Genomic DNA, 12,348 nt, shown 5'->3' on the forward strand with positions numbered 1-12,348 from the left:
AGAAGAAAGAAGCCTAGATGGACAGACAGACTAGCCCAAGCTATAAGCTGAATGTAAATGTGTGCTGTGGTAGTCTGTTGGCCCATTTGGAAGAGGAAAAACTATTTCCAGGGCTGATTGAAATTGGAGAGCAGATTTAGGTGCCCCAGGGGAGGGAGATCTAACCCTGCTTGTGAAGGGAAGGGAGATCTGGCAAAAGAGGAGAGGAAGGATATGAAAACTAAATATAAAATATTATTAAGATAAATATTATTTTATCTGTTGTATTGTTTTTATGCCTGTTTTTCTATGTTTTTATAATTTTTTGCTTGATGTTCTTATTGTCTTTTTATTGTATGTTTTAACTTTTGTAAACCGCCTTGGGGTTGTCTTTTAACGAAAGGCGGTATATAAATGCAAAAAATATATATAAAAAAATAAAAAAATAAAAACCACGCACGCACACACACAGAGCATATACACATACAAGCCCACTGCATGTGAGTCACACTTAAGAAATTCCTCTTGATATCTAACATCAATCTGATTCCCTGTAATTTCTTCTCTTGGTTGTAGTCCTGCCCTCAGGAACAGCAGAGAACAAATCAGTTCCTTCTGTATGACACAGGTCTTCAGTTATTTGGAGACAGCTCATCAGTATCAATGGGAGGAGAGCTGATCTTGTGGTAGCAAGCATGAATTGTCCCCTATGCTCAGCAGGAGCCACTCTGGTTTTTATTAGAAGGGGAGAGTACGAGCCCTTTCTCACGATCTGTGAGAAGGGCTTGGTGGGTGGACGGGGAGGAAGGTTTTTGTCACTTTACCTTCCCCGCAGACAATCCTCCACTACCTCTGGCAGGGCAGAGGGCAGGAACATGTTGCTCCACCCCCTGGGACTCCCATAATGCACTGAGCAAGTGCATGGTGCATTGTGGGTATCCCCCGGCACTAGCAAGCAGCCGGGGCTGGCAGACGATGGGTGGAAAGGAGGTTAAGGAAGCATGTGCTTCCCTCCCTGGCATCTCCAGATAGGGTTGGGAGAGACTCCTGCCTGTCATCTTGGAGAAGCCGCTGCCAGTCACTGTAGACAGCACTGAACTAGATGGATTGATGGGCTGACTTGGTATAAGGCAGCTTCCGATGTTCCTATTTCCCCTCAGTCTTCCGTGGAGGTAGCGGCAAATAAGCAGAGAAATCCAACAAAGAAGCAGATATGAGCCACCAGAAGGGTGTGATTGAGCTAGCCAGGTGGGCACGGCTATCTCTTTTAAGTATGCACATAACTGGATGGATCCACCATAGCATGCCGAATGCAGACACCCATACAGAGTCCTATTCGCACCCCACTACCTGGTGGCTTAACTTTGGGGGAAAGTAGGGCTAAAAGGGTCCGCTCCAAGAAAAACCAGGGGAAGGCCCTGTCAGATGGGCAGCCTGCATGTCTGCTGGCAAACCCCTGCAGTACGCCCTCTCCATGTATATTAGTGACTGGCCTTTCTCTCGATTCAGTTGGTGAGATAAAGAAATCTGTGTCTGAGATCAGAAACTGGGCAGAACTGAGACTCTATATCTATGCACAAGTTTTGTCAGCAGGGCACAGTCTGGACATTTATTACTTGCGTTCACCAGCAGAGCATGGACAGACCCATCAAGCAGGGACACCCCCACCGGAAGTACATTCACTTTTTAGTATCTCCTATCGATTTCCAACAGGGATTACATTAAAGTACTCTGCTCTGGACAGGGTTGTAAATGAGCTAAGACTTGTAAAGCACTCCAGAGATGAAGCCATCGTGGGCAAATGTAACATACATAATTAAAGAAACATTTTTTGTTATGCCTTTGTGCTATAACAATGATATTTCACCAGTACTTTCAATCTCAGCAGACTCTGAGCCCTTTCTCATGATCAGCGAGAAGTGCTTGAGGGTGGATGGTGGGAAAGGCTCCTCAAGCTTACCTTCCCATTGATGATCCCTCCATTCTTCCTAGGTGCGCCGATCCTGGGTGTGCCTGGATGATTGCCAGCTGCCCCTGGCAGCATGGAGGTTTGGGGGCCAGGACACATCGTCCCGGCCCATGAAACTCCCACAATGCACTGTGCAATCCCGGCCATGATGGGCGGGGACCCATCACTGCTGCAGTGCCGGCCAAAAGCAGCCAGCGCTGTAGATGATTAAAAAAACGTGGCTGAGGAACCACTCGCTCCCAGGACCCAGTTTAAGAGGTGGGCTTTGCAGGCGGGTTTGGCTACCTTAACCTGCTCTTGGCTGCACATGTGAACAGCCTCTATCTCTCAGTAGCCTCTAGGATAACTTTCTTCTTCTTTTTTTTTTTGGCTAAGATCTGGAAGGAAAGTGCTAAGGATTGTCTTAATAACATTTTGATGATGATGATGATGATGGATGATGATGATGATGATGGATGATGATGATGATGATGATAATTTTTCAATTTTTATACCGCCTTTCCAAAAATGGCTCAGGGTGGTTTACACAGATAAATAATAAATAAATAAGATGGCTCCCTGTCCCCAAAGGGCTCACAGTCTAAAAAGAAACACAAGATAGACACCAGCAACAGTCACTGGAGGTCCTGTGCTGGGGGTGGAGAGGGCCAGTTACTCTCCCCCTGCTCAGTAAAGAGAATCACCACATTAAAAGGTGCCTCTTTGCCAAGTTAGCAGGTATCGTGGGGAGGAATAAAAGGCTGAGTCATAAATATACACAGAAAAGCATGCAACCAATGGGCAACGTGTATTGTAGGGAATGCTACACAACATGGGGAGTGCTATAGAGCTGTGAAATATCACATTCTTTTGGTTGTAGTTCTTCCTGAAGCTTTTGGTGGCTATCATGGGACAGGGTGGGATAGGGCAGGATGGGAGTAATTGGGGGGTTGTGATTATTATATAGTCACCTGCTCTGAGGCCTTATGGACTGCACTGGAACAAGATGTGGGTGATGGTAACTTAGATGGATATCAAAGTGGACTCAACACATTTTTGTAGGATGAGTCCATTAACAAAATATTAGCCAAGAGAGCTACACTAGATCTTTCTTGTTCAGTGGCATTATATCTCTGATTACCAGCTGCTGGGGACAAAACATGGTGGAGGGCTATTCCCTTCAAGTGGGCTTCCCAGAGGCACCTGCTTGGGCACAGATGGTTGTGGATCTGCTTAGTTGAATTTGATCGGTTTGGTTGGTCTGATGGACTCTTGGTCTCATCCAGCATGGCTCTTCCTACGTTCTTATGCCTTGTCATGGAGCATGACATAAACAGAATAAAATAAAATCTGTACATGTTTTTAATCTAGTGAATAGAGAAACAAAACCACAGAGAAGCACTGATACATAGAAAAGGCTATAATCATCATTACCTCTATTATCAAGTTTGCTGTTTTGTGAGAATTCATCATCACAATGATGGATAATAAGTTTGCATCCTTATGTTTATCTCTGTTATCCTTCTCACCACCACGACCACCGAAGTGCAACATTATGTTTTGCAAAATTGCTCCAAGCACATTGTGGGGCTGCCTTGAACAGTGTTAAGGAACTACAGTTGGCGCCAAATGTTGCATCCCAGTCATTAACCAAGACTGCACATTGAGAACATAGTAACCTAGCCATGTGGGATCACCAGTGGTTGCCTCTTCATTTCCGGGCTCAGTTCAAGTGCTGGTCTTAAGGTTTAGAGCCCTGAATTAGGGGTTCTCAAATGTGGGCCCCCAGATGTTGTTGGCCACAATGGACAAATGGGAGTTTTCATCCAACAACATCTGTGGACCCAGGTTTGAGAGCCCCTGCCCTAAATGGTTTGGGACTTGGCATTCTTTAGGACCACCTTCCTTGGTACCTGCCATTGTATATACTTAGATTGTCACTGGAGGCCATGCGGCAGATTCCCTTGCCATTGGGGGTGAGGCAGGCATCCACAGGTAGAAGGGCCTTTCCACTGGAGGTCCATTTGCCCCCCATATTATGCTCCTCCATATGCCCAATTAAGACATTGTTTGTTCCCATTGGAATTTGAGGCTGGTGAAGCTGTGCTGAATGCAGTGGCAAAAATAAGAGAAGCCTGTTGCATTTACATGGGCTTTTAATATGCCTGTTGTACTGCCTAAACTTGAGTGGGGTTTTTTGTTGTTGTTCTGAAGTCTTTTGATTTTAATTGGTTTTATGATTTCCCTGTCTATTTGTGTTTGTGGTTATCTACCTTGGACTAGTGACGAGAAAGGTGGGGCATCATTTAAAAACACAACAGCATTCAAATTCCCGTTGCTCAAACAAGTGCAAATGAGAAATTTATCCAGTTGCCATTAGAGTAGCCCAGCTGGTTATGTCAGCTGAGGGAGCCCAGTGGGAATCTGTCACTCTCTACTCACCCCTTTCCTTTAAGATGTGATCCATTAAACCTCCAGTAAAAAGGATGATGTCTTAAAGAGGTCAAGGCTTGCCAAGCCACTGATGAAACAAAGCCTTTTCATCTGGGAACCTGGAATTGGATTAAGATGTCGAGCTGAACGTTCCATCCACTCAGTCGCATGAAATGCCATTTTCGGAGCAAGTGAATTGTGACAGCTGCAAGGGTGCATCACATTGCTGACGTTTGTTAACAAAAGTTGGGGGTGGCAGAGAGAGAAAGGGGGGAGGGAGGGGGGAGAGAAGGGAGGGAGCTGAACTGGAACTACATTGTATGCGTTTATTAATTTTTGATTGCTGGTGCCCAGAAAGGGAAAGTTAATAATGCATTACTGCCGACGGCAAGGCCTACTCCAGAGAGCAGGACATCGGAATGACTAAAGCAGTGAAGCATGAAACATGAACACCAAGGAGGAAGGACATCAGCCAGTAAGTTTCCACCACATGAGTTCAACTGAAACACTAAATGCCACCGCTGGTGACTAGGAATATAGTCATGACTGCTTACCTGACATACACCTGAGAACCCCTTTCTCTTCCAGTGGATGTCAAGGTGGTGAATGTGCAAACCTCATCCAGTGTCAGACTAGGTAGTGTGTCAGTATTTCTGGTGCAAGATCATGACCGCCAGCTTCGTTGATGTAGGAAATATGGAGTTGGCTGGCTTCCTTTGGGATAGAGGACCCTGACTCAAGACTCTTTTGGCTCAAGCTTCTAGGAAGCAAACATATGTATTTATTTATTCATTAGATTTATATACCGCCCTTCCAAAATGGCTCAGGGTGGTTTACAGCACGATAAAAACAAAACAAGTTAACAATTAAAACCAAACTATTAAAACACAATAAAACCAATTAAATAGCTAAAAACCCTGGAAATCAGGGCAACAATTTAAAACAATATAAAACAGTTTACAGCAATTTAAAAACCCTGGAAGGCCAGGCCAAACAGATAGGTCTTAAGGGCTCTCCTGAAGGACAGCAGTGATCTCAAATTATGGATTTCTGCCGGGAGTGCATTCTACAGCCCAGGAGCAGCTACAGAGAAGGCCCGCCTCTGCATCGCCACCAGATGAACCGGTGGCAACTGGAGAGGGGCCACCTCAGCTGACCTTAACGTGCGGTGGAGATCATGTAGAAGAAGGCATTCTCTTAGATAATGTGTAGAAGGCGCTCTCTTAGATAATGCTCTCTTAGATAATATGTAGAAACAGAGAAGTGGAGATTCCAGTCTAGGAGCTTGCAATACAAGCAGAGGAGTATGGTACAGCAGGGTGAAGCTTGAGGGATTAATTGAGGAGTTGAGGAATTGAGGGATGCAAAATACAGACTTAAATGGGACAATTTACATTCTGGCAAAGGACAGTTCATTGAGAAGTGCTAAAACTTTGTTCGGCACATGTCAGAAAAAGGCACGGCCTCTTGGGTATATATCCCTATGTTTGCAGGTGTATTGGGCCAGCTACTCCTTTGGTCCCCAAGGCCCATGTCACAGAGAATCCGTAAGCAAGCCATCGTGACTCAGCATTAATGAGTGTTCTGACTGCAGCAGGCAGGCTGCAGCCCAGTAGAGTGAGGGAAGGCAAGGGAAGGGTGGGAGGCATCTGCCCTTCTCCCCTCTGGCACCTGGAGGGCTGCTATGCAGTATGCCTACAAGCAGCACACTGAGGGAGGCTAGATGGGTGAGTGGAAGGAAGGAGATTGGGGGGCTCAGGGAAGTGAGGTTGGGATTAATCCCAAATCTGGGGAGAGCACCTAGGCTTATTTTTGAGCCAATTCAGTTCAAGCTGGGTGAGATCACCCATCACAAATGTACTCCATGATTCAGTGCCAGCAGAGAACTACTACTACTACTACTACTACTGCTATGAATATTTATATACCACTTTTCAACAGAAGTGCTTAAAGCAATTTCCACAGAAAAATAACTAGTGACTAAATGGTCCCCTGTCCCCAAAAGGCTCACCATCTAAAATGAAACAAAAGGAAGAGACCACTGCAAGGATGCTGTGCTGTTGGATAAGGCCCGTTGCTCCCCACCAGCTAAATGTAAGAGAATTGCCATTTTAAAAGGCGCCTCTTTATTCAGCAAGGGTAGCAGGCTCTTTGCTTCAGCTACCTCTGCTGAGCAAAGAGGCACCTTTTAAAGTGGAGGTTCTTTAATATTTAGCAGTGGTAAATGTGGGGAAATGCTTGACTAACAAGCAGAAGGTTGCCGGTTCGAATCCCCACTGCTACTATATTGGGCAGCAGCGGTATAGGAAGATGCTGAAAGGCATCATCTCACACTGCGTGGGAGGAGGCAATGGGAAACCCCTCCTGTATTCTACCAAAGACAACCACAGGGCTCTGTGGGTGCCAGGAGTCGAAATCGACTTGACAGCACTCTTAAATGTGCTACCTTTAAATGTAGTAGTCATAGTCGTAGTCATAGAATATACAAAATTCAGCTACCTAGAGGCCTCAATTTTAATTTTTAAATGCACAGTTTCTCTTCTAGTCCGTGCGACTGCAAAAGTGTGCTTGAAAGCACACCTGGTGAAATTTCAGAATCCAGAGGAGTGCTGAATATGTTATTCCCAATAGTCAGAAACAAGCCCTTTTGTGCCTGCATAGCTCATCTCCAGGGCAAGCAGAAGCAGATTCTGAAGTGGTGCGTTACTAGTACTACTGTATGGATTTTTATTTTGTACAAAAAGGGCTATTGTACCTTGCCAGTCACCGTCAATGAGGCCACATATTCTCCTCTCCCCGAGCCAGACTGACAGCGCCTCTGGTCAATCCTATTAGGTGAAGCAATCTGGAAGTATTTGAAAATGTGATTCTTCCTGGATGAAAAGAAAACGAGACAGATCAAAGATGCGTAATGCTGGCTAAAAGCTCCTCAACTCCCATCCACTCTTAATTAAGATTAGAGCATAATCTCCGTGACGGGAGGCTCTTGTGCAAGCCCGAGAAAGGAAACTTGGCAAATAGAAGGCCAGGACCTTTAAAAAAAATATATGATTAATTTTTTCAAACTAGCCACCATATACCATGAAACAGACAAATTACCCTTTGGGACCTCAAATGTGACAAGAAGACAAAAGTGGAAGGGGGGAAAGGAAAGTGTCAAAACAAGAATTAGATGGGAAATTGCCAATGAATAGCCTGATAAAAATAGTCTTTTCTGTCTTTCTTTAGCTGGTGCTTTGCAGCTCTCTCTCTCTCTCTCTCTCTCTCTCTCTCTCTCTCTCTCTCTCTCTCTCTCTCTCTCTCAAAGACCCAGTGTTTTAAACACCACAACTCAGCTTTTCTCTGCAGTTTTATAAAGTTTCCCTGACTTTTTTTAAAAAAGACTTCCTAATGAATGATTAAGGCAAACACACAAAGAGGTGTTCTGAGACAACAGATTCTTACTACACTTCACTTTCTGTTTCCTTCACATGATCAGAGGTGAAGTGAATTAAAAGTGAGGAAAATAGTCCTGGAAAATTAGGGGCTCATGGTTCACTTTTGATTTTTGCCAGGATTAAGTGATTCCATACACTCTCTCTGCTCCAGGCTCTGCTTTTAAAAAGATGAGAGTGATGGCATCAGGTAAGTAAAGGTAAAGTGTGCCGTCAAGTTGATTTTGACTCCTGGTGCCCACAGAGCCTTGTGGTTTTCTTTGGTAGAATACAAGAGCGGTTTACCATTGCCTCTTCCCGCGCAGTATGAGATGATGCCTTCCAGCATCTTCCTATAATGCTGCTGCCCAATATAGGTGTTTCCCATAGTCTGGAAAACATACCAGCGGGGATTCGAACCGGCAACCTTCTGCTTGTTAGTCAAGCATTTTCCTGCTGCACCATTAGGTGGCTTGATGGCATCAGGTAGCAGGACCTTTTTGGTGATGGCACCCCTTCTGTTGGATGCCTTCCTGAAGGAAGCCAATCAAGCCAGCTCTGTGTTTATTTGAGAAAATTAGCAGCTGACATACAGAGCAAGGATACACCAGTGCAGCAAGTTCGCAGCCTAACAAAACCTCCCAACTAATTAGCATTGCTGCAGCAGGGAAGCAGCAATTTTTGATGCCCTCTTCCCCAGGAAACCCTCTGTGCATCCTTGCTCTGTGTGACAGCCACTGAAAACCCCTTTCCAAGCCTTGGTGGTAGGTGTGCTCTTAATTCATGAGCTAGTTAGTGAGTTTGACATATTGTGATATAATGTTATGCTGCTTTACCACTGATTTGTTGGCTTTATGCGTTAAATGTGTGATTTTAAATTGATATATTTTATATTGACTTCTTGTTGCTCTTACATTTATTGTCGCTTTGACAATATGTTATTAGCTATGCAGGGAGTTCTGCTGAGCTATATCTGAAGAAATGAATGAATACATGAAGGAAGGAAAAGAGAGAGAGAGAAAGAAAGAAAGAAAGAAAGAAAGAAAGAAAGAAAGAAAGAAAGAAAGAAAGAAAGAAAGAAAGAAAGATTACTGCTCTATAAGTCACAAGATTCTTTCTTTTTCATTTCAGGCACTTTCAGCAATTTATAAGCCTGACAGCTAGATAGGAGTGTCCTGCCATGTTAGGAACCCTGTGTGTGCTCCTGAGAAACAGCCGTGTGTCAGCAAAATCGAGGTAGGGAGAAGGGGAAGTGATTGTGTGCTAGCCACACAGGAAGCTGCCTTATACCGAGTCAGACCCTTGGTCCATCTAGCTCAGTATTGTCTCTAAACAGACTGGCAGCAGCATCTCCAAGGGTGCAGGCAGGAGTCTCTCTCAGCCCTATCTTGGAGATGCTGCCAGGGAGGAAACTTGGAACCTTCTGCATGCAAGCATGCAGGTCCTCTTCCCAGAGCGGCCCCACCCCCTAAGGGGAATATCGTACAGTGCTCAATCAAATTCAAGCCAGGGTGGACCCTGCTTAGCAAAGGGGACAATTCATGCTTGCTGCCACGAAAGACCAGATCTGGGTAGGCCAACCCATATCATGTACCCAGCACTGAACTCAGTAGTGGAGGGAAAGCACATCCTGCACCATCCTACCCAGATCACAGCACACACAGAAGCACTTTCTCCTCCTCCTACCTTGATTTTGCTGACAGCTGCTGACCATTTCTCGGGGGTGCATACAAGGCTTGGAGCCTGGCTGGACCCTGCCCCTGCCCAGCTGTTGGTCATGAGAACAAGCCCATGGGCTGTCTAAGTTGGTCCATTCTAGGCCATTGATGAGTTGCCTTCTGCCTTGTGTGCATCTCTATAGGATACTGAGGAGGAGATGGAGACATGGGTACCTCTTTACAAGGGGATAACTGCTTGGAAGTGCTGTCACAAACGGCATACTGCTCAGGGAAGAAGAAATGGGGCAGTCTCTTAAAGCAATGCAGCCAACTGGAATCGGAGGCCTGCCCTCCCTGTGCTTTTAAAAAATGCATGCCGGGCTGGCACGGTTGTTGTGTTGTCTGTTTCTCCCTTTGAACATCCTGCTTTCACAAACTGCAGAAAGGGTTTGGGGTGGCAGCTGGGTCATCTTGCTGGAACTGGAGACGGCGGGTTGGAGAGGCGATGGGGGGAGGGTTGAAAGAGGGAGAGTGATCATCATCCTCCGAGATGGCAAAGGGGCAGAATTATCCTAATCCTTTTGGGGGGGAAACCTGGATAAAAATACCATAAGTAGAGATTATCTATTTCTAGAGCCATGTCCTGGGCTATACATTAAATACAAAAACATCCCCTCCCCCAGTATATTAAAATGAAAGGTCAGGAAGATTGAGATAAGCTGGTGAAACTCGGCAATTCCAAACCAGAGCTCCTCTGAACGCCTCCTATTATGCTTAAAAACTATTAGGGAAGGCGGGTGGGGGGGGGGAACCCAACAAACATGGGATTACAGTATCAGCGGGGTTCCTTACGAATCTGTTCCATCACTGACCTCCACCTCCTCGGCTTAGCTTGTAAAGGTAGTGGCAATATTTTTCCATCCAGTTTGCTCACAGTGTGTTACGAGGGAAAGCCCTGCCGATTCATTTACGACCAAGATGGCCAAATGTATTAAAAAGCATCATGAGTGTCAAAGGACTATGAGTGTGCTTTGAGATCACTTTTTAATGTATACCTGAGTGTAGCATATGCTGCCTTAAGTGACGCAGTGGGGAAATGTTTTTGTTCTAATAATATTTTTATTATTTACCCATAACATAGAAAAATAGAAATGACGCCCCCCCCAAGCTTGACTGACAAGCAGAAGGTTGTGTTTTTTGAATCCCCGCTGGTACTTTATCGGGCAGCAGTGATGTAAGAAGATGCTGAAAGGCATCATCTCATACAGCACGGGAGGAGGCAATGGTAAACCCCTCCTATATTCTACCAAAGACAACCAAAGGGCTCTGTGGGTTCCAGGAGTCGAAATCAACTCGACTGCATGCTTTACTTACTTTACTTATGTGTAGCATAGCAACTAGGGTCACCATAGGCCAGTTCCCCAAATCTAGGCAGCCTAGTTTATAGGGCTGTGCATTGCAGCAAACTGATAATCAGGTCCAAGGAAATGCAAGGCCTATCAGGGCATTTTTCAGCAGAAACGATTCTGAGGAAAACGTCTCCAATATTTGGAGGCATTTGGAAATAATCTAGAATCGTATTGATATTACACTGGATATTATCGGTGTCGGGGCCTGTGGGAATTGTAGTTCTTAAGAAATTACCATACAACAATACTACAATTCCCACAGTCTTCCATGCCACTTGGGACACTAAGGGCTCAAGGGAAAAAAGAAGCAGAAGTCACTGCAAGAAGTAAGCACAGCGGCCAAAGAACCTGGCTGCCACTCCCAGTGGAGCCGCCCCATCCAACCTAGCCACACCCCCTGTGTCTGACATCTGACCCAGGGGGCTTGGCCATATGCAGAAACAGGGTTGCACAGCCCCGCTTGCAAAGCACTTCCGCCAGCACTGGGTCTCCAGCTTGGCTGAGTGAGCTTTTCCCCACCTTGAAAGGTGGAGAGACACATTCCTAGCCAGGCTGGGAAACCAGGGCTGGCTGAAGTGCCTTGCGAAGTGGCTACTTGGCCCCATTTCTGCATACGGCCACGCCCCTGCATCTGATGTCAGACACAGGGGGTGTGGCTAGGGTACCAAGGGGCCGCTTCCAATGAGTTGCACCCATGTTGCCAGTGGCTTCCTTTGCGCCTGGGTCAATATCCAGGGGCAGTTGTCTCCTCTGCTCGGGGGTGGGGGGTGGGGTGAAGAGGATATTGTGCTTGCTGTCTGCTCCACCTATCCAGATCCAAGTTAAGGGTGGCGGACACGGAGAGTGCAAAAGGGGGCAGGGGAAGGGTCAAAAAGACCTGACAGTTTGGGGTGGCCATGTTGGCTCTTCCCACATTTTTTTCTGTTGAATCGGATATGATTCAACATAGAGAGCCAGCGTGGTGTAGTGGTTAGAGTGCTGGACTAGGAGCGGGGAGACCCGAGTTCAAATCCCCATTCAGCCATGATACTACTCTGGGCCAGCCACTTCTCTCTCAGCCTGACCTACTTCACAGGGTTGTTGTGAGGAGAAACTTAAGTATGTAGTACACTGCTCTGGGCTCCTTGGAGGAAGAGCAGGATATAAAATGTAATTAATAATAAATAATCTGATCAGAAACTTTTTCCTGTGCACAAGGCTAGAACAGGCTATAGAATAGGCATCTCAGTGGATTGGGGCCAGTCCAAAGAGTAGTACAGGGCAAGTTTCCTCTTCTTGAAAACTGCCCTGGGGGTGCAGGGAACCAGTATGTCTGAGCAGATTCTGTGGTCTGAAAACCCCAGTGCCTTACTCTTTCCAAGCAACACATTAAGAAAAAGATATCAGTGGGGGGAGAAGAAATGCACTTAAATAAATAACCCGGGAGCAACATCTCATTAAAAGCATGTGCTCTCTCTCTCCCCCCCGCCTTCCATGAGTAAATTGAAGTGAACAATTTGGTGGCTTGA

Source organism: Hemicordylus capensis, chromosome 4, assembly GCF_027244095.1.
Source record: "Hemicordylus capensis ecotype Gifberg chromosome 4, rHemCap1.1.pri, whole genome shotgun sequence".
Taxonomy (NCBI): Eukaryota; Metazoa; Chordata; class Lepidosauria; order Squamata; family Cordylidae; genus Hemicordylus; species Hemicordylus capensis.